We start from the raw sequence: 24,307 nt of genomic DNA on the forward strand, positions 1-24,307 counted from the left end.
TAGGAGATAGTCCAAACATAATCCAGTGTCATGGAGTGCATGCCTTCTTTGAATGATATCTTATTGTGGATGAAATGATGAAGTTTTGATCAAATATAAGAATAAAGACAAAGTCCTATGGGTTTGGACACTAACTGAGGAGAAAGCAAAAGGTAATTTCTCTGGGTAACATTTTTTGTAAAACTCCAAAATCATATCTGAATTCTACATGTCTGTATTAATTATTGACAAATGTTGTTTAACCACTAGGTCTTAATTACATGGGACACTTAAATCCCATAGGTGAACAATTCATCTTATGTCTGGGTAATTTAGATTACCTTCTACTTTGCAATGTAGGTGATGTGCTGTACAAAGGAAAAAGGTGCCTGACTATGATGGGGGAAGCCTACCAGTTAATATCTTATTAAAGCATGGAACCAGTCCATGCTATGATATCTGAGGCTCCCCCATGAGCCTAAGCACTCTAGACAAGCAGTGGTCATGCAAGCATTTCTAGACAAGAAAGAAACATGAGAGCCTGCAGAATGCAACTGCTCAGTCAGCAGCCAGGCTGGAGCTTCTGGATGCAGGAGGATATTGTAATGCCCATGTCCTTTCATAGGGATAGCTCTATCTCTAATTTAATACTGCAGGTCTAACGCACAGTGATATTTTGCAATGATCACCCAAGTAATCCTTTACCCAAAGGTAATAAAAGGATAAATAAAAGGATAATCCTTTATCCTTTGGAAAATGGAACTTCCTCATTTTCAAAGTCCTGCATAGGTGTAAGAATATCTAGACTCTTGGGATCAGTGGTAACATCTTCTTAAAAAGGAAATTGATTCTACAGACATAGAGATTGTGTTCAAGGGACAACACATAAAACAGCTTTAAATATTACAGATGTTATAATTCATAAATTTGCAGAATAACCAATTAGAAGAACCCAAACTATCTTAAATGCACATGTATTCTTTTAAATTCACAATTTCATTCATAATTTCACAAGAATTAAGTGGTTTTTACTTTAGTTCTCAGTACTTCATTGAGGAAAGTGCAAAAAATTACTTATTTTACCTAGAAGAGATGCATAATTTTGTCTTCCACATATCTAAAACCCCAATGATTGTTCAAAAAATACACCATCAAAATAAAAGAAGCCTTACAGCTTTTACCATAACTATATTATAAGCCTTTATTCCATTCAGGAATCTTAAGTAGGAGCTTGCTTGTTTTCTATTCCATTAAGAAAGGATTCTGCATATAAATATTTTATAATTTTGAAAAGCTATAAAATAGTTTGTTCCAGCCAGTGTCAGGCACAATAGAACTGTTAATGCCCTCACAGAAGAATCTGCTCCACCAGAAATTAGGAAAAAAATACTTCCAGTTTGCATAACTATGCTACAGTGAGCTTTGAAGTGCTAACACAGCTCCGTTCCTCAGATATACAAAATAGTCCTAACAACATTGTGCATGGTAGATAGCTGGAACTCCAGTTCTTTTTACATTTGTATAAATATAAATCAGAATTATAAGCCAAGGAATTTTCAATAAAGGATGACCAGTACTATGCTTCAAGAATGTTCATATAAATACTGAAGATAGAATTATTCTTACATTACCACTGCTTTTCAAAGTAAGTGCTTTTCATTCCTGTTAGCAACAACTGTATCTTTTCTTTAACAGTAGAATTTAATGGAAAGAATTATGGGCACAGCCCTTGCACTCTGGTTAAAACACTCCATTCAAAAGAGAAAATGTATAGTTGCCAGAACTGTAAAAAAGCTGATATTGCAGAATTTCTTCTCGGCTCTCCACAGCTTAAAAGCAAATGTTGTCCTTAAAAAACAAGGTGGGAGACTCAAAAGTTCATTATTTTTCACCCTCTGATCAACAGCTTTGACTGACTTTGCATAAAGAACTTAAATTCTTCTAAGAGGAAAGACATTCCATTGAGTCCTTCAGTCCCTTTGACTGAGTTTCCCCACCTCTAATGTAGGGAGTCCATCACTATTTTGTCTAAGTTCTTAGACACTAAAAAGTGAAATATCCAGCATAACTTAGGTAAAATACTCATATAATCTAGGCTACTTGATCTAAGTTGAGTTCAACTCAGGCACACAAAATCTAGGTAGGAGCCTACCTAGATTTGTCCTACCTAACCCAGACGCCTGAATCAGGAGTTCAGTCTCCTTAGGGACCTTAGAGAGACATATACTGAGGCATTTATGGTGCTGTACTGGGAGATGTGTCTTGCAGGACTCTTCATTCTCCACCGATTCCAGGAAGCATAGAGCAACTTCACTCCCACCACCGGCTAAAATGAGCTAGATCTGTATCTTCCTCTGCACTGAGCACATGGAGGGAATCATTGACATCGCATAAGTACCCCATACAATCTGAACTAGATATGGCTAAAAAATGTGTGGAAGGAAACATGTAATCACTGCAATGCATTAGAAAATGTCCCCCAAATTTAAGACTTGGAAATTAGTTTACTTATGGCTATTTCCCTTGACAAATCTGATGTATTCATTTAAGGAGTTAAACATGAGACTTTGCTCTGCTTTACTAGTAAGGAAGGAAAGAATGTCTCTTTGAAAAAGTTTTTCATGCCCTTCTCTCATTCTCTGTTGTACATTTCAGTTGCTGTTGTCATATTTTCCAGTCTTAACATCCCTTTGAGTAATTATTGCCACACAATTAAGAAAACATTTAGAATGGAAAAGTCATTTGTTAGAGTTGCACTCTAAACCAATGGTGTACTCCCGTGCTTTGACTGATAACCTTTCCCCTGACAACTTGCTGGGATCTGATGACTGTTTAGGTTCACTTGTTACTGATTCTTGAGTTGAATTTTCTGTGACCTGACCCTTCCAGTAGTATATTTTCTTGCTGAAACAAACACATTTTGACAGGTCAGTAGGGGCCAGCTTGATACTCCTTAAAGCGCAGAAAACAAATTTACTTTGTTTAGAGCACAGAGACTTTTTCAGTATTTTTCTTCACAGTTTGATGGGTTAACCCATAGGATTTTCTAAACTAGGGCTGGATTCTGTACTGTACCTGATGTGTTCTCTGTATATTTATGATACTTGCTAAGCAAACTAATGTTACTGTAAAAGCAATCAGTCAAAATTACTAATAGCAAAAATGTTGGATTAAACTAGAAAAAGAGTAAAATATGTCACATTTTTTCAGAAATGAGATTATTTAAGTAAAAAATTCCATGTGCAATGCATTGGTATTTAGAATACCATCTTGAACATACTGCATATATACTAAGATAAATACTTTTAGTGTAATGTTATTGGATATTTTAAAAGGTACACATTAAGGTGGATGATCCTGATGATGTTAATAAAAGGTTACAAGCCCAGCTCTTCCTTCCACCCCTCTCTGCTGCTGCAAATTTGACAATGATAATGGGGCTGTGCAGCAACAAAAAGACATTGAAAGGTTGGCTATAATCGAGACAATTACATTAGAAATTATCAAATAATAAAAGGTAAAACTGCGTGCATTTTATCTATTATTTCCATCTTTAATAAGCATGAAATGCTACACAAAGGTGGCTAATAGAGACAAGTTCTTAAGGTATTGTGTTAATCTTCCTTCTGATTCACCTCATTTTAATATTTCAGTTATACCCTCAGCTGTACACTTTTATCATCATTTTAAAAACTCTGTAGGACTCCACTGTACTTCACATGCCTACCATTGTCAAGCAACATTCTGCTGTAATTCTGTTCCCCAGTTTTGTGCCTCTGTGTTTGTCATTCTTGACAGATATTTCTGCTTTTTGTTCATATGATACCTTTTGCAAAGAATAACCTTTCAGAATGCTTTTGGGAAAGTTTCACAGAATCACAGAATATGCTGAATTGGAAGGGACCCATGAGGATCATTAAGTCCAGCTCCTGTCCCTGCACAGGACACCCCAAGAATCACACCATGTGCCTGAGAGCTCTGTCCAAATGCTTCTTGAACTCAGTCAGACTGGTGCTGTGAACACTTCCATTGGGAGCCTCTTCCCATGCCCTGCCACCCTCTGCTTGAAGTTTTTTCTAAAATCCAACCTAAGCCTACCCTGACACAACCTCAGGCAAATCCTTTGTGTCCTGTCACTGGTCAGCACAGAGAAGGGTTTCATGAATGTCTAGCATATATCAGGAGTCGGTATTGTTATTATTTTTTTTAATACAAAATAAATATTCTGAAGTTGTGTGATGTGACTGATGCTGTACATATTTAAAAAGAGTGCAAAATATAATTGGATGAAAACAATAGGCCAATTTGCAGAGGATCCATAATACTACTGCACAACATGAGAAGTTTACTAGGATTTCACCAACAAGATTTGAAATTTTTGAGTTTTAATTCCATTTGAAATTACGTGTTGCCAGTTCAAAAGGAAATACACCAAAGAGAATGATCTGAAGTACTAATGGGAATTTATGGGACTCTAAAAATCATAACTGCTTACAAAAATGTCTTGAAACATCAAGAGAAAACTCTACTTTCAGCTGTTTATATTATGTGTTCCAATAGTGAACAATCTGTCTGCACCAAAATAAGTAGAAAATAATAATGCAATTATGATCAATACATAATATATAACAATAGTATGACATCATCTGCATCTGAAGTTTCAGCCATGCCAGTATCTTCTAACTGTAGCTGACACAACAGAGTTTGGACTATATAATGATAATTACTGGGAGAAGTAGGAAAAAAGTAAGATATTTCCTTAGGAAGAAATGGGAATGTTACAATTCTACAAATTAATGACTAGCTGTCAGCTGGGAAGGCTGGCTTTCCTCTTTTATTTTTCCTCCAAAATTAAGACTCAAAGACAATCATTGATATTGTCAGGCATCTCATTTAAAGTTGGCAGATGGAAGTAAGGGTTTTTTTTTTGCATAACATGTAATTAATGACATTCTTTGGACCATTGTTTTGAATTTATGGCAAAGCCAAAGGCTGAATAAGAATTTTTTAAACTTTACACAGTTAAAGAGATAAAACCCCCATTTGATTATATATGTGTTTGAGACCATAAACAAAAAAGAACTTCATTGAAATTGCAACATAATTCTTTAAAATAAGTTGGGAAATGCCAATATTAATTTTCCCTGTACAGCATCAATTCAGGCTTTTATACATGTGATTATAATAAAGGCTCAAGTTAAATGATCACATCCTTTTTCCCACAGGACTTCTGCCTAATTTCAGCCATGCTACAGGGGCATGTCCTGGCAGAGTCAAGTTTATCTGCCTACACACTCAGAAAATCAAGTGTGGAAACCCCAAAACTAATAACAATAAAAAACCTCTAATCCAGAAGCTGTACAGTCATGTTAGCAAAGTACTGGTTTTGATTTAAAATGCCTCCTGCAAGAAATATCCATGGCTTCCCTACCACAGCTGGCTTGCTTCTGGCCTGGGGAATGCAAGTGCAGTACTCATGGCTCTCTGCAGCTGTCCACGTAGCTTTGCCAGCAGTTATACCTTGCCAGAGCATTCATACATCTTCATCAGCAGATACAGATTTCTAATTTTGAGACTATTAAACTCAGAAGTACTTTTAAGCAACTTATATTTTCCACTCTTTAAATTCATTTAAGACAAAATGCAGTTCTGTGTTACAGTTTCACTGAGTGACTGATTACTCCAGGGAAGGTTACACAAAGTGTTTTGCATCTCTGAACACCTTCCTTCCAACCCCCAACCTTTTCTGGTTTTAAAACTGTCCTAAAACAATTATACCTATGAACAAGTGGCTTTCAAAATGCTGATTGTTACCACAGGGAGGACAGAAACCTGGATGCCCACATTGTGAGGAGTAACATTCAGAAAAAGATGGTCTCTGCTGTTCTTCCTTCTTACCCTCAAGTTTTGCTACAGAAAAAATTTGAATGGGATGTGACAGGGATGCAAAAGTGCTCTGTACTGTCACCTATGTCTGTGAGTATTCCTATATCACGCAATATAAAGTATCCAACTGACATAACACATATGATAAATAATGTGTACCAGGTTTTCATATTAAAAAAAATTGTTCTGTTTAACATTAGTCTTATTGAAACTGCATGTTGAAAACACTTGAAAAAAATCAGTCATTTGACTATTTTACCCATTAACAGAATTTGCATTCCATCTCAACTAAGAACAACAACAATAACAACAACAGCAAAACGAAACATTTTCAAATGCTTTCATAAAGTTTAGGAGCACAAGAACTGTTTCAAACACCATCTCCAAAAATGCCTTTTTAATATTTGATTACTCGGAGCTTGAATAAATCCACAGAAGAGCAACATTTCAAGGAAAGTAGTTGCCAGTATACTTACAATTCTGTCTAAAACCTACCTACAAACAAACCTAAAAGCTTACAGTGGAATGGATTAAATGATATCCTGATACCAGGAAAAATACGTAATTCATCCAATCCATTTGTAAACAGTTTTCTAATTTCAAGTGGTGTAAATCCAGAGTAAATCTCCTGACTTAAATGAAGTTCTTCAGAGAGATATTAGTGCAAATAAAACAAGAATCTGGCATGAGAGATCATAAAAATCTTCTTAAGGATAGGGAATTTAATAGCTTGACATAATGGGTTATTCTGATCATAATTATTCTCCTAAAGGCAAGAAGGATAAGCTGTTGGAGAATACATCATGCCCTTTCAAAGTTGTTCAGTGTGCTTACAGTCCACTTAAAATAAGTTATATTTTTAAGGTCCTCTTAAGCACATATTAATTCTTCAAATCCTTAAAACACCTAAAGGCTGTTTCCACTTCCTAGGAAAAAAAAATTTGAGCTATAAAACATTGCATCATTAATTAGAGCGGCTGACTAGACCTGTCAGCTCTTAAATGCCACCTTTCTTAGAGCACAAGAGCTCTCTATCCCTGTGTATAGGAAGTTGAGCAAGGCAAGCTGGAAACTGACTTGACTAAGCAAGGATCTGCTCCTCCAGCTGAGGAGTAAGAATCCACAGCCAGTGGAAGCAGGGACAGGTGACCTGGAGAGAGTACAGGTATATGGTACATGTGTAGGGATGGGGTCAGGAAAGAGAAAGCAAAGCTGGAACATGGTTTGACAAATGATCTGAAGAATAACAAGGAGGATTCCATAAGGACATAAGTCAGTAAAGAAAGGGTGAGGAGACTGTATCTCCTTGATAAGCAAGAAGGATGAACTGGTGGTGACTAATATAGAGAAATCTCAGATACTCAGTGAGTTCTTTGCCTCAGCCTTCACTGGCAGTTCGGCTTTCTGCTTCTCTCAAGTCCTCAGTTCTCTGGGTGGATGAGGCTGAATCAATCCCTCCCACTGTAAGTGAAGAGCACATTCAGGACCACTGATGAAATCTATGGGACCTGATGACATGCAGTCCAGGGTCTTGAGGGAACTGGCTGACACTGTTTTCAAGCCACTGTCCATATTTTTAAATTCATGGCAGTCAGATGAAGTCCTCATTGACTGGAAAAAGGGAAACATCACTCCCTTTTTTAAAAAGGGGAGAAAGGATGAACCATGAAATGGCACACTATGGGTATGCCTCACCTCTTTGTCTGGGATGATCATGAAGCAGATCCTCCTAGAATATGTTCTAAGGCACATAAAAGACAAGGAGGTGATCCAAGGCAGCCACCATAGCTTTACTATGGGCAAATTATGCCTGACCAACCTGATGGCCTTCTATGATAGAGTGACAAAGACAAAGATATCTATCTTCTGTTAGGCCTTCAGTACAGTCCAACATGACATCCTTGTCTCCAGACTAGACACATGTGGATTTGATGGATGCACTATTCAATGGATAAAGACTGGCTATAGAAATGAAGTCAGAGAGTTGTGGTCAATGGCTTTATGTCCAGGTGGAGGCCAGTGATGAGTCCCGTACCTCATGGCTCTCTCTTGGGATCATTCCACAGGGATTAGTACCTACACTGATGACAGGCAGTGAGATGGAGTGCAGCCTCAGCAGGGTTGATGAGAGGAAGCTGAGCTCTGTAGTTGACACAACAGTAGAAAGGGATGACACCCAGAGGGACCTGGACAATTTTGAGAAGTGGGTCCATGAGACTCTGATGGAGTTCAACAAGTTCAGGTGCAAGGTACTGCATCTGGGTAGGGAAAATCCCAGACATAAGTTCTGACTGGTAGCAAAGTCACCGAGAGCAGCCCAGCAGAGGACTTGGGAGTTCTCATGGATGAAGGGCTGGTCATGAACCCAGAGTGTGCACTTGCAGCCCAGAAGGCCAACCACAGCCTGGGATGCAGCAAAAGCAGCATGGCCAGCAGGGTGAGGGCGGGGATTCTGCCCTTCTGTTCTGCCCTTGTGAGACCCCACCTGCAATTCTGCATCCAGCTTTGGCATCCTCAACACAAGAACGACATGGACCTGCTAGGGCCAGTCCAGAGGAGGGTCACAAAGATGATGAGAGGGATGGAAAACTTCTACAAAGACAGGCTGAGAAAGCTGGAGTTCAGCTTGGAATAGAGAAGGCTTCAGGGAAACCTCATCGCCATTTTCTAGTACCTTAATGGGACTTATAGAAATGAAAGAATGAAATATTATAGAAATCATAATGAGGCATTTGTCAACATGGAACAACTTTTCTACATGGACATTGCAGCAGCACTAACGTGAGGCTCCCTTCAGGTTAGTTGTTCTGGGGAATTCAACCTATTCAAAAATCTATACAGCAATTGTACAAGACAGAAGTACCCTGAGCTGGTCCACTTAACCTAGTGTCTGTGGGCAGAACGGAAGCTAATGTTTTAAGTTAATGCCTAAGCAGTAAGAAGGAAATGGTGCAGCGATAAGGGCACTTGGAATATGCTGAGTCAAGGAAATTCACCTCATATGGGAAAACTCTGCCTGTGGGAAAAAGCTGTGGGAAAAAGCAATAGGCAGCGAGTTCAGATGAGTAGACACAGAGATGTATAGAGCTCCAACTAAAAAGGGATGTATGTGAACTATGTGTTGTAGCCCCTGAAGGGTTTATAAGGTGGTGTGTCATGGACTGAATAAAAAATTGGCATAAAAACAGGGGTTTGATGCATAAAGGCAGGTCTGTGGCATTCCCATAATAACATGAGGAAATCAACTCCCAATCTAATTAATTTATGTGCTAAGTGAGCAATAAATAGGATGCTTATTAGCATAGTATCTAGCCAAAAACACTGACCAGGTGAAATGTTCTCTGAAACTTTCCCAGAAAGTGGTGAAATTTAATAATCCTGCCATTACTATAAAATTAGTAATGGCTAACCTTCTGAAAACTGTATCACTGTACCACTCTAGCTCTCAGTAAATTGCCTATTAGACAATATTGAATAAGGTTTTTGCATTAGAATATGCCTCTCCACAGGCAAATTCATATTGAATATGTTTCACTGTAATGCCATTACTTAAATAAGGATGCTTTCATGAAAATGAAAGTTTGGAGAAATGTTGTGCAAAGATGTTGCCAGTAAATATCTTTCTCCAGAACTGCTTTCTTTATTTTGCAGGTATTCTTGGCTTAGTTATGCTATGTTTTGTTCCCTCTATTGTATAATTTTATACAGTGGTATACAACATAGGTGCCTATATAATCATCTTAAAACAAGGGTAAGCTAAATCTGTCAAACTCTTCTAGTACTGGTTACTCATGCCCATGAAAGCTTTCTTTGGACTGCCAATTTAAATAAAGTTTCCAGTCACATGCTGCTTAAGCAGTAACACTCAGAATCTCAAATACATTGGAATACAAATTCAATTTCAAAATATATGCTCAATCACAGCCTGATTATAACAAAAATTGTGGTGCCCAATCAAATGGTAGCTGAAACACATGATCTTTACCAAAATTGCTGACAGAACATCTGTCTGTGCACAGCACAGTCACACCCTCCATATGTATACAGAATGCAGAAGTAATAAATCAGTAATACTAATCTTCAGTTTAGCAGTTCACTTATTAAATTGAATGAGTTGTTTTCTCATAGAGCTACACTTTTTTTTTTTTTTTAATAAATATGTTAGATCCATTAAATGGTTCCTGAGAAAGCAGTTTCATTATAAATTCTACTTCACAAAATGACCTAGTCACGTATTATTCCAATTTTCCTTTCAAATGCAAACTTCTTTTTACTATAGAACAGTTAGGAAGATGAAGAAAGAATTTAAGGTCTCTATTGAGAGAGCCACAAAACTAAATGCAGTGAAATCAAGCAGTGCTACTGTGACCCTGCTTGGAGAGATCCTCTTGTGAGCTAGCCTTCCCCTTTGTGGATTCTTTGTGGATGTCAAAGTCTAAATGAAATCAGTGAGAGCTAGGATAGACAAACAATCCTTAATTGATCACACTGACATAAGGATGCCCTTATAGCTTTTCTATCATGTTACCCTGCAAAACATCAGTGTTTGACAATACTTCTGCATAATGGCTCATACTTAAACAGGAATGTAGATCACATCTGTCTCCAGTTAAACAACAACCTTATGGCAATGGCAGCATGTGTTTATATGGAAAAATAATATCAGGAAAGTATTTTCTCTATTCCTTAGTGCCATTTAATGTGATTAATTATTTAGAAGGAAAGGAAGTCACACCATGTGTCTGGTGTGTCCTTTTCAGACCACTGACTGCAAACTGGGAAAAAGTCTTTTAAATCATGTGAGATTTTCAAGAACTAAAGATACACATCTTGCTGAGTTCTGAGTACTTACATGGATTTTTTTGCATGCTTTCAGCTCATCAGAGGAAGCCAAGGTCAGTAGCATATTATACTCTAGAGCAAGGAAATTAATCTTTATACAGACTATTTCTGTAGTAAGGAGACCAGACTTGCTTCATTTAAAATGTGTTTTAATGACTGATACTAAATATTCTAAAACAAGTGGTACAACTGAGTAAGTGCCATGGCTTTGCAGAATACTGGTACCTCAGAGATCACTGTTTGAGAGCTGCTGGTACAATACACTTATTTTAGAAGGTGCTAATATATACCTTGAATTCAAAGTACTAAGAAAATTAACTAATAAGATGAATAATATTCCTTGATTCATAACCAAGTTTTTCATGCTTCCAGGTTTTAATTTTTTTTTATTAGAGTTTATATTACTTCTTATTTACAACTCATGACTGAAAAAAACTGTATTCTTGTCTTTGTAAATCTTTGTAAATGTAAAGACCAACTTTCTTTTCAGATGCAAAAAAGAAATTATTTTAATTTACACTCACAAAAATTTGTAACAGCAGCTTTCAGAGCTTTCCTTTTTTTTATTTTTTTTTTACTAAGGACACTTTTTTCTTTTCCAATATTTGCAGCAAAAATCAATCAGATAGCTGAATCACAGTGGAAATGCTGAATCGCACTAGAATAGCACCTAGAATTTTACTGAGTCAGCAGATGCCAGTATGAAAAGTGGATTTTAAAACTCTTTTGATATTCATCCCTTCATATAGGATAGTTGATTTAAAGCTAACTTTGTCAGCTCTTATAGTGCAGCAACCCACTCACAACAAAGTATTCACATCCGTCTAAGTGTGAGAACTTTGCAACTTCTGCTAGTTATCAAACATATATAAATTTTATGTGTCCCTTTTCAGGGTAAAGTATGAGTGACCCATCCAACTTTGTCAAATTGGTAGAATTTTTTTCCAAATTCATGGTATGTGACACATCATAATAAGATTCCTTTAGTTGTAAGACTCTAATCTCATCAATACAATTTTATCTTCCACTGGTTTACCATGGACTCTGGTTGATTGTGTGGCCAGGGTGTCACTCCAGTCTCAAAGACTGGCCTGTGTAGCACCCGATATGTACAGTAACCGCATTGATTGGCCCTTTTTGTTAAATTTGGTCAGATCAGTCAATTACTGTGAGGTATAATCTGAGGTATACCCTCAGTAACTGTCAAACTGTGCCAAACTAACACCCACGGGCCAGACTCTGGGTAACAAATACATTGAATTTGTTACCATGCATTTGTTTCACCATATTTAGTACTACCACTGGTCAATGAGTCCAAGTGATAGGGAGAGAGTAATTATCACTACGTATCACTGGGGAAAAGAAGTTACCTGGATTAAGATGGAATAGCAGCACTTTCTGAAATATAAAATTCTTTAAGTTACCTTACATTGGGTAACCGTCAATCCTAAGCCTTCAAATTCTGGTGCTTGATGATTAAAACCTAAATGCTAATGTTTAAAAAATTCTGCTAAAAGTAATAGCTAGGTTAAATCACAAAAGAAAGCTTTCTTCATAGACTGGTTAAGTCTCCTTGAAAAAGGGGAGGAGGGATAGGAAGGTTACAAGGGAGGGTCAGAGTCACATTTCAAAGGTTTTCTGGAGAAATTGAACTTCTTGATAGACTGTTCTTGGGGAGAGATGAGGAGAATGAGGTGATGTGCTACAGTTAGTACTTCTGGCCAGAAAGGAAGAACCTTCAGAGAGCATTTGGGGTAGACTGGGAAATACGGGTCAATGGAGTGAGTAAATGAGACAATAGAGCCTATAATAACAGAATTTATCCTGCAACAGTTAACACTACAGAGTATTAGACTTGTTCTCTCCTTTCCAGATTAAAACACAGCAGGTGATACATGTCAAGACAGACTATGTCTTGAAAATACTTTCACCGAAATGAAACGTGTGATCAATTGAAAGGAACCAAGAAAATGAGTTCACCACTCATGATTTGCTTCTTTTTTTTCTGGCTAGAGAAAGTAAAACTAGGAGTACAGCCTAGTGAGTTGTGTTGAGTATTCCTAAGCAATAATTAAACAGCCTAATAAAAACTGCATGGAGAAACAAACCTCAGTAGCTTTTATTACAGTTTCCTCAGATTTCTTTTGAAAAATTTGAAAAAGCTGCTTCCTGCTTTTTCAAATTTCTTCTGTTTCCTTTAACAATAGACTTTTATCTTCAAACTTGTTGCCAAAATAGGCATTAAAAATCCAGAGTTATTTATCTGCTCCGATGTACAGACATTTTCCACAGATGCTCTGCTAATACGTAGACAGTGTATGTTGGCATGCATTTTTTTTATGCTTTTGGAGAAGTGACTATCACTTACTGTGCAGCCCAGTAGCAAGATTCTAGTGATATTTTCAGGATGCTTCAGTTACCATGAACAGCAGGTGGCAACCATGCTCCCTGCTTTTAAAACTCCCCCTAAGATCCTACCTCCCTCATCCTCTACCTAAAGTTGGAGGTCGAAAATTTTGTCAGCAGTGTAGGCAAAACTGAATGGTAGGGAAGTTTAAAGGAAAAGACTTAAATCAAGCCTGTGCTGGGCAAGTAGGCATTAGAGTGGTTGACTGATATTCTGTTTCTGCTCTCCTGCTTCTTAGGTTCACCAAAAGAGTTGTAGTCAAACCCAGTAGATGTGATCTGCAGATCACTGTGCAGATCCCACCCTTCTTTCTGCTCTCTTCCACTGTGCAGTGACATGTTACCTCAGATGTAAGACAGGGAATCTGTATCCCAGGAAGGCTACTGTCCTTGAGGTCCAGCTGCCTAAGTTTTCTGTGCCCAGAATAGGTCCACAAAATGTCATGGGTATCATAAGACTATGATTACAGACAATATGGAAGCTGACATGGTTTTCCAGAGAAACTTGATACAGTTATATCTCCAGAATTGCATTCACCAAGATACTATAAATCTTTATTAATAAAGACAATAAATGTTTATTAATGACAGATGGGAGGATTGGGTGCATCCTCAGCCAGTCTTCAGATGATATCAACCTGATATCATATGAACTGCAACAACTGAGTGTTGCAGTTGATATGCTTGAGGGAAAAGAAGGGTGACTTTGACAGTCTAGAGACATGGACCCATGCAAACCTCACAAGGTTCTGCAAGGCCAAGTGCAAAGTCCTCCAAATGGGTTACAGCAATTCCCAGTGTCTGTACAGAGTGGGTGATGACCTGGCTGAGAGCAACCCTGCAAAGGGCTTGGGGCTACTGGTTGATTGGAAAAATTGTACATGAGCTGGCACCATGAGCTTGAAGCAGAAAGGCAACTGAATTCTGGGCTGCAATAAAAACTGTGTGGGCAGCAGGTCAAGGGAGCTGATTCTGCCCATCTACTCCACTCTGGTTACCCCACCCGGAGTGTTGCATCCAGCTCTGGAGTCTGCAGTACAAGAAACCTATGGCCTGTATTAGCGTTGCTCCAGTGGGGTGCCACAAAAATAACCAAACAGCTGGAACATCTCCCCTGTAAAGGCAGGCTGAGAGAGTTAAGGTTGTTTCTCCTGGAGAAGAGAAGGTTCTGGCAAGACCTTGTTGCATTAAGTGTATAAAGGTGGCTTATTAGAAAGATGGAAAGATACTTTTACCAAGGTATGACAGGACAAGGGACGATTGTTTTAAACTTAAAAGTCTAGATTTAGATTTGATATAAGGAAGAATTTTTTACCGTGAGATTGTTGATACATTGGAACAGATTGCCCTGAATAGTTGTGGATTCTCTGTGGTTTCAAGTGCTTAAAGCCAGGTTGGATGGGGTTTTGAGTAACCTGGGCTGGTAGGAGGTGTCCTTGTCTATGGCAGAGGGGTTGGAAATAGATTATCTTTAATAGTCTTTTCTAACCCAAACAATTTTGTGATGTTCTGGCATTGCAGTACCTCATGCATAATATAAACTGGAAATTCATTGTCACGGCTGCGGCTTTTCTTCAGCTTGTTCAATACAGGCAAAAAAATTACATTTTTCTTTAGCAAATCCAAAGCAAAGTATCAACATAACAGAGTCCACTGGGTTTTATCAAGTATTTTCTGAGAAATACAGAATCACAGAATTGTTAGAGCTGTAAGGGAGCTTTGGAGATCATCCTATCCAAACTCCTGAGAAGGGAGGGTCGCAGAGAACAGGTGACACAGGAGCATATGCATCTGGGTTTGATTGTCTTCAGAGAGGGAAGCTCTACAACCTACAACTGGGCATCCTATTCCAATGCTCTGCCACCCTCAATGTAAAGTTCTAACTCATGTTGGGGGGAAACTTCTGGTGGTTTAGTTTAAGGCCATTGCTCCTCACCTTATCACTGGGCACCACCAAAAAGAGTCTGGCACCATTCTCTTTGGCACTGGCCTTTGAAATATTTATATGTATTGGTAAGATCCCCTCTCAGTCATCTCCACACTGAACAGGCCCAGCACCCTCAGTTTCTCCTTTTAAGAGGGATGCTCCAGGCCCTTAATCAACTTTGTGGCCCACCACTGGACCCTCTCCAGTAGCTCCTTTTCTTTCTTGTCCTGAGGAGCCCAGAACTGGACACAGCACCAGGACTGGCCACACCAGGGCTGAGTAGAAGGGCAGGATCACCTCCCTCAACCTGCTGGCCACGCTCCTCCCAATGCACCCCAGGAGATCATTGACCCTCCTGGCTTCAAAGGCACTGCCAGCTCATGGTTAACTTTTGATTCACTAATAAGCTAGCCACATCTGTGGTTCTCCTGGTGTTAAAGAGAAAATCCTAAAATAGTCCTTGAAGTACAGCAGCCTCTCATTGTTCTCAGTGTATTATTACATTTTCCTGTATATTATTTAATGAACCTCTTTGGCCTACAGCTTTCCGATGCTTTGAAAAAACTTGATGAAACTAACATTTCTGAAAATACCAGTGACAGTGGAAATGTTTAGGAAGTATCTAGAAGGGCAACCAAGTGTTCTCTAGTTATTCCTTGGTAAAGGGTACAGTTAAAGTATTGTGCTGTACATTAACTTAAGTCTTAGGCAACATGATTTTTTTATTCAGTTCAGAGGCAAATGATGCTGGGTTTATGTTCTTGTGATTTAAGGTCACAGCCTAGGAATGGACAAAGAATCCAAGAAATGCCTGTTTAATAGATATGCAGGATATCATATGACGTAATGTCTCTTGTTAGACAGAAAACCCAGAAGTTTTTACTTCATCCATGATGCACTCTCGACCTTGTCTAATTTTTAGCTATATCATATAGTGTGATAAAATGTGTCACTTTTTTTTCCACAAGTCTTGTGCAATGTCTTGCAAAAGAAGTTACTGTAGGAATTTGCCCTAAAGGCAACCAGCAACCACCACTGTAGACCAGGAAAAAATTGCTACTGAACCCTGCTGAGCTTACACCTATGGACATCAGAGAGAACACCACTATTGAGCTGCTGTATTTTCATATGGCCTAGAGTTTGTTCTTATTTCTTTTTACCCATTTGATATTGGTTAGAAGATCAGAATTCTTAACTGTTTTAAAGTGAATTAGGTCAATTATTATCTGAAACATTTAATGACCCTTGAAGAAAAAGGCAGTAAGTGCAGACAGTGTTGTGGTAACAGATTTTTTTCTGCCCTTTACCAAGACAAGGGATACTAAAACAGTTTTTTAACTTATTTACCTAGTTAATAAGCATTTTTATGATCTAGTGCATTTTTCCACAGCTCTGTTCTGCAGATATATAACATTTTTATCTTAAGAACAGGCACCAGGCCTCTCATAAGGACAAAGTAGAGTTTAACTGCAAAAATGTTTGGCTTCATAAAGTAATGCCTTTCTATTTCAATATTTAATTCTAAATTACACCATAAAAGATATTTCCATTAAAGAATGGGAGGTATCTGCTAAATATATAAAAAATTATATTATATATATAAAAAAAATTAGGATCACATTTCCTTCTTGAGGGGGAAAGCAATTAAACATAATATAACAAATTGGGATGGGTTATTGTTTTATTAGTTCTCTCAGCATTAATGTATGGTCTGATGTGAAATACTTACACAGCAGCAGACAAAATAGAGACATTTCTCACTCTGCTCCAGTTAAAATATTGCTAAATATATTGATTTTAATTAGGTTGTAATAACTATTGGAGACATCAACCAGCTCAGGACTCCAATGTATGGGGGATTATTCAAGACATGCAGCAGAATTAGAATTAGCTTTACCTAGTTTCCACTGTCTGGAAGATGGACAAGAGCTGTACAGTCCTTATGCATACTCAGTCTGCAGTGAAGAGAAAGAGCAAGAGAAAAAATAGGTTTAATTAATTCCATCTGTCTAATGCATATGTTATAAAGGGGTTGAGTCATTATATGAAGGTGTCTATTTATCTCTGCCAGTTACAGGGAAAGCCTAAAGAACTATGTAAGTCTAATTTTATACTTAACTTTTAGATATCTAGATTATCAAAGATAAATCACTTAGTAAATTACAATTGTTATTCAATTTTTATTAAAACAAATAGATGGAAAAAATAGATGATGAGAAAAGTGGAAACCAACAGTAACAGCAGTCAAGAAAAATATTTATATGCCTGAAGCTAAAGCATGAAGTATTTTATTAATACAGGAGCAGTATTATCTACTGAAGGCACTTTTTTGTTCATTAAAATGCATTACTTGATTTCCTGCATCTGATGGAAAGTATTCAGCTGCTTTGAATAGTTAAATACTTAAACTTATCTAACTTTTGTTTTTTTTTTTTAACCTACCTTCCTTCCTCATAACTTCTTTCCTTCTCACAGATGTTCCTGGTATGTGTGGGTCTCCTTTCCTCCCCTGTTTGGATTCTTGGTGAAACTTACTCAACCTTTTGGAGCTCAAGTTTGTTGGGACCCCAACAAACTCTGTCTCTTCCACACAGAGAAGTGCTGGAATGGGTCCTTATGGTCCATACAGTCCTAAGTTGCCACAATAGTCAAAAGACTGTGGCTGACCCTGCCACATGTTCATGTTCCTTCTCAACAGTCACTAGGATTGAGGGATTCCTTGGTCTTCAATAATATAAATAAAAATCAGTCCCACAGTTTCAATGGAAAACTTGAAAAAATTAACTAATTTGTTTCTTACTCCAGGCATCTCATGTGCACTGTCTTGTTGTTAACCCAACAACTCTGAAGAGTTTTAAAATTTGGGGGTTGGCTTTTCTAGGGATTACATTAAAGAGCCTAATCTCACACTTAATTTCCAATCAACATTAATTTGTAGAGGAAAAAGAAAAAAAAGACCATATCCCAGTGTCAAACTGCCATCCTCCAACATTTTATTTTCTGAAATAGAAACCAAAGCAAATACACGTAAAAGAAAACAAAGAAGTTCAATATGGAATGCTTTGTTGGTACAAAGCACTGCCTGTCAGACTCTATTTGTCTTTAAAGCTGCCAAGAATTCTAGTTACAGTTAATTCAGCTCAAAGCACATGGACAGTTGTTTAGTTTTGTTTTGTTTTTCTTCTTCTTAGTAAGAACAACACAGTTTAAGGAAAATGAACAAGTTAACCTCTGGAATAAACTCAGATGTCAATATTCTTGATTTGATAATATTTGATCATAAATACAAAGTTTAATTGACAGATTCTATCCTTCACTACAAGTACTTCTTCCATTTGGTGTGAAGTCTCCATAGTGGACTGCTTTCTAATGTTATTCACATAGAAGGGCTGTTCACTGGGTCTTCCTAAACCTCAGTAGCAGGACAGGGCATAATAGAGGAATAAAAAAAAGAAAAAAAGGTAGAAGAAACAAAAAAATATAACAATTACTGCCTAAACTGAGAAGGAACTGTAGAGTTGAAAGATGTCATTTTCATGCCTTGATTGTATTTCTAGTCACATTTTCTGTATAAGTTTTCCAATATCTAAGAAATTAATATAATTGAAATATCCAGCTGTTGACCTGTCAATGTAAGTGCACATGATGTTGGAGAATAGTATTTTAGAAGAATTTTTGTCCTAACTCTTGGTATCTTTTCAGCAGAAACCAGTTGCCAAGATAAAGATATTGTCCCAAAAGGGCTGTTTCAAAATTGGTATTTATAACATTGTCCAGTGGTTTCGTGATGGGATTAAATATCCACTGAGTACAAGGTCAAGCCTACAAAATGAATTGACTTGTGACCTACTTTGGATTTCAAGTTTCTTCGCCAAGACTAGGTAGCTCATTGCACATTGCATTTTACCTCTTAATCATACCTCTGTCAGAGGTTTATGGACTTTTTATACCAATAACCCTTGAAATACTTCAGAAAAGAGGACAGCAAACTGTAGGAGTCTGCTGCTTTCCACATACCACTGTATCCTCTTTTGACCAACTGGTCTCCATGCTGCAGTATTCAGAAAGGTCTTAAGTCCAAAGAGTTTGCAGAACTCAGCTGATTTCACACTTTTAATATTAAATCCATTTTCTTAAAATGATTAATTGTCAGGTTACCTCAGTCCTTTGATACCCTGCTGTAGAACCTAAATAAAACAACTCATGCACACTCTCTGTCTTGAACATAGCCTGGGAGAAGCTGGCCACAGCTTTAAGCAGGGCTTTTGCAGGAACATACTGTACCAGATCTCCCAGATATTGTGAAACTAACAAGAGGCTTAAATTTCAAGATTTTTAGATGACTGCTCCTTAGCCAGAAACAATGTTGCAGTTAGACCTTTTCCTCTAGGCATTCAGGGAATACAGGAATTGTCATTATGCTGAAAAATTACATGCTTTGTGTGTTTTACCACATACAGAGACAGATAAAGTGTAAGTTATCTGCTGCCAAAACCTCTGTTGGAGCACTGAGTATGATAGTAGAATATGCCACTGTTTGGTCTACATTTAGAATTATTGTCTCAGATATCCAAATAAAATATGTTTAGATGAACATAAATATATTTGAAAGTTATATTGGTTACAGTATTGTTTTGTTTTGATGGTGTCTCGGTTTTCTAACCCCCAACAGATGGTTATTGTTTTTGTGGTACTGTACATCTTCCCCTCTCTCCCTAGAGAGAGATGTAGTGGCAATATGCATTCCAAAACTCTTGAAAGGCTCAGTGCTAATAATTATGTTTCATTTAAGAAACTGGTGCAAAGCAGCATGCTCCTCCCCTAGGTTCAGGAGTGCCTTTCAGCACATCTACATGGAAGTCCATTCTTAAATGCACTCATTGAAATGTATGAATATTGAATGTTTCTAGCATCATTGTACAAGATGGAGCACTGGGTTTAAAGAGAGAAAATACTGCTCTCTTTGCATAGCTCTTGGAGGAAGAGTTTGATGATACTGATCATGTTCATGTGCCTAGAAATATTTTTGCTTTTATCACTTTTTAAGGATAATGCCTTCCTGAGCTACTGTTATTATATTCCCACTCACATGTATGTGAATTATGGACACCGGAAGTTATTACTTACACCTGAAAATTATTTTCCAGTTAGATAGTATAAGACAGACTGCTGTACAGAAAAAATACAGAAGAATACATCCCTTATGGATGAACCAAACCCTTTTCCATCCCCATACCTCCCTTGATGTCCTAGGGAAAAACTGGTCTCAGAGGTTACTTATGTGTTAATTTTTGCATTTCTTTTTAGTACCAGCCAATCTATGCAGCTGCAGAAATGCACTGAATTAAGCCTACCAGAGACAAGGATTGAAGAATAGAAAAAGCTGGATATAATTGTGCAGTAAATGACTGCTCTTGATAAATAGAAATATTCCATTTTTAGCAAAGTATTTTACCATACTAGTTTGTATTTGAGGTAATAGGGAGAAGACATTACACAAGGAAAAAGTAGGAGAAACAAAGTGAAGCAGGAATTACTGACTGTGTGATTAAGGTAAATTTAAGAGTGGTGAATGCTCGAAAGGTTTTGTTGTGCTCTTTGCATAAAATCTGAAGAAGCAAATCTAGGCATTGTATAATGGTGTGAAAATACAGATTAACTTCCTAATAATGCCTCACTCACCTGTAATTTGACTTTGTTTTTTAATGAACATGAATTAGTCTTTCCACAAAGAAATTCACTCCATGTAACAGTTGTGTTGTCACCCAGTGCATTTAAGTCACGCAATTCCCATTTTTATGGACTACTTTGCTTTCTGCAGTCAGGTACCTCTCTTCAGTTGAGATTTAAAGCCAAACTTTGTTCAAATACTGGCAACACAAAATACTCCTAGGAGAATACAGAAGAAAAGTTTGTTTAACTTGTGATGGTGTTTGGTTGCTTTTTCCCCTGGTGGCAATGTCTGTCTCAGACTTAAACCACACAGCTGGGAACGACAACCTCAGCCTCCATCCCAGGCTGCCTGCATACTGTATATGTCAGCCAATGTAATACATGCTAAATGAGGCAGAGATTTCATGACTTTCTGCTCAAAAGAGCCTGGGGCAGCCTCAGTTAAGACTGTATAGCATGTGCAGAAGAGACAGACAGTTCAGCCAAAGGCAAACATTAGTATACTGGTTATACAAATGCACAGTACAGACTCAGAAGCTTTGTGTTATCCCTTCAGAGCAACTAATATTAGCTAATTAGGCATATTAGCTCAGAGCTGGTACAGTGTGGCACCAGAGTACTCTACTCACCAGCAGTAGCTTACAGCCAATTTGTTCTCAATTGAACACAGTGTAAAAGAAGGAAACTGAGAACATGTATTATCAGTGCAGATTATTGGGGACTAATCTAACACACAGAGCATAAGGCTTTCTGAGCTCACATTTAAGCCATGAGCATCTGGTCTTGGCCATATTTGGTCTACTACAGATGAATGGAGATATCTGTCATCTGTGGATACCCTAACAGAACTAATATCTTCCAAATAAATGTCTGAGCAAAATAAACGACTAAGGCAAAGCTCTGTTCATTGCACTGCTCCAAAAATAGGTGTATATTAAAATAGAGTCAAGTGTTATACAAAGTGCCCTGGCAACAAGAACTAATATTGCAGTGAGTTGGAAGTCCCAGGAATGCAAAGAGAGTTGGGCAAACAAACTGAACTGCTCAGTTATAAATGCAGGCTGCTGCTGTAGAGAAAGGCAACAACATTGAAACATGAAAGGAACCTCAACGTACTGCAAATCTAATGCATTACCTTCAGGCAAAATATTGCAGAGGAAATAAAAGTTTTGAAACTTTTAGACAAAGAAGATGGGTAACTAGCTGGATCAGAGAGACACAGCTGATAGAGTGGGGACAGCTTCCAGAATGTGACAGCACATAAGGATTTTCTGGTGACAGGGAGAAGGAAGAAGACTAAAAGCTGTGAGCATTTTAGTCTCTAATTTTGTTCTTATCAGACCCTTACTAGCTGTGCACTATAAAATATCACCTCTGATACGCTGTGGTTGCATATAGACCTCTGCCTATTTCCCCAGCTGCATCTCTTCAGCACGTGTTCCAGTCATAAAAATAACTTAATACACTGATCTGATAAAAATATTTACATAACTAATAATTCTGTCTAACAAATATTTCAGATGCTTCTTAAGATTATTTTTATTAGATGGAAAACAATTTCAGTGGGGTTCATCCACAGTGTGCTTTCCATATGGATGCTGAGACTGAATACAGCAAAGCCAGTCAGAAATTTTACTTTGGAGAGAAGCACAGCTACATTAATTTATTTCATGAGACATACTTTCTGGTAATGCATAGCCTCCTTTCTGAAGTTATTAGGTTGGGTATTCTGAGTCCAGGAACAAGTATTTGCACAAACATACTTTAAATCAGTTTTTTTGTGGATGCATACCAGAACTTCTGAGAACCAGGTAGTTACAGTTCTCCTTGATAAACTTGGCTTATCTGAACTATTAGGTAGGAAAGGCCAGTTAGTCAAAGACTCAGACATTGGATGCAATGATTCTTATGAAGTTCCCTGTGAACTGTGTGGCTGCAGATTTAAACATAGATTTATCTTTAAAGTGTCAGTCTTTTCACATATCTGATTTTTCATAGTTTTGCTATTCTCAATTAAGAAAATAAATAGAATTTTGGCACAATAGGTGAATGATAAAAGAAAATCATTGGTTTGTGTCTTGATTTAGAAAAATTAGTAAGAGACAGAAGTTACAAGAATTGCCAGATATGTATATACCCTTCATTTTAGCAGAAATACACTGTAATTTTCATAAAAATTAGAATAATATAGAAAGACATCTATTTTCCAACTAAAGACATAAAAATCATTAGTAAGAGTATACAGTAATTCACAAATCAGGTTATATGTATATTTCTGTTCCTATCAAGCACAAAAAAATGGTTAGTCAATCATCAAGATGATATTCCACTCGTTTCTGTAAACTATATACCTGCTCTACACAAGAAAAGTGAATTAAACAAATAGTCTGGATACTAATATGCTACACTAGCTACAATTTTCCCTCAGAAATTATTTCTCTCTTTCAGCTTTATTTCAATGGTTTGTTTTTTCTCATTGTAAGTACCTAAGACTTACCCTCATTCTTTGGCATCTGAAGTTCAGTAGATCTGTCTTCAAGCAAAGCATGATCTTCTTCTTTTTTTCAATTTTCAAGTAAGCTTCTCATAATAACATGACCAATATGACTGCAAAAAATAAAGCTTATCTCAATTATCTCTATTCATACACAAGGCTGTTTTACCTGCTTCTGAACAGAATGCTTTGAATACCTTGCAATAAAGTCACACAGTCTTACATCATTGCCTCTACAAAGGTAAAACCAGGAAGGAGATAACAACTGACACTTTTATTGTGATATGGGGTTGAATACGTTATCTCCATGCCTCAGAGGACCTTAATATTTACCACTATTTTTTGTAACCTATGTAAGCTACAGAATTCTCAGTAAGAGGTAGGATTTCTGCCACCCTTGTAAATAAATGCTTATTACCTTTAATAAAACAAATGTTTCATTGCATGTTTTCTAATTTATAATTATTTCTGCCTGATAATAAAAATACTCCGTCTTTCTCTGAATGAATCTCAGCTCCCATTATTATCAGTGTTGCCTATTTAAGAGGAAAAAGTTATCTACAAATACTGAACTAGCTGAGAAGTCATATAGCAGTTGCAGCAATCAAAAGAGAAATATATTTAAAACTTTAAATGACTAAATAAATCAATAGTTGTTTGGAAAAGTATTTCTAATGAGAAAGGCAAATAAAGAGAATTATTTTATGATGAACTGTGCATATATAAGCACAATCAGGCAGCTATTTTTTTCCCAGAAATAAAGATCTAATAATACTACAAAAAACCCCAGTTCCTGTGAGCTACATATCCCTCTAAGAGGCAATGACAACAAACTACACTTTTTCATGCATCTGTCACTCTGATCAGATAGAAGAAGATTAATTTAAATTAGACATACACTAACAAACAAAAATGGAAAAGGGTACCCTGGATATGAATATAGAAATTATTTGTCAAGTGAAATGGCTAATATTTTTTTTCCATTCTGTCCTCCATTTTTTTTTTTCTTAAAAGGGAAAAATAGAACTTTTGTTACTGAGGTCATGGTGTCTACAGGGATTAACAGAATTTTCCTTAGGTCATTTCTGTAATTTGCAAAA

The 24,307-nt window shown here is 37.2% G+C and overlaps 1 long non-coding RNA gene across 1 annotated transcript in view; it reads right to left on the minus strand.

Moving 5' to 3' along the window:
• Positions 1–23,323, minus strand: part of LOC131573027 (uncharacterized) — a 98,381-nt gene extending 75,058 nt beyond the window's left edge. Inside the window, exons 1-2 of the long non-coding RNA XR_009276109.1 lie at positions 23,211–23,323; positions 16,938–16,995 (exon numbers count right to left, since the gene is read on the minus strand). This is a non-coding gene — a long non-coding RNA (uncharacterized LOC131573027). The remainder of the gene's footprint in view (positions 1–16,937; positions 16,996–23,210) is intronic.
• Between the last annotated feature and the right edge of the window lie 984 nt (positions 23,324–24,307).

The sequence above is a fragment of the Poecile atricapillus genome, chromosome Z, assembly GCF_030490865.1.
Source record: "Poecile atricapillus isolate bPoeAtr1 chromosome Z, bPoeAtr1.hap1, whole genome shotgun sequence".
Lineage (NCBI taxonomy): Eukaryota > Metazoa > Chordata > Aves > Passeriformes > Paridae > Poecile > Poecile atricapillus.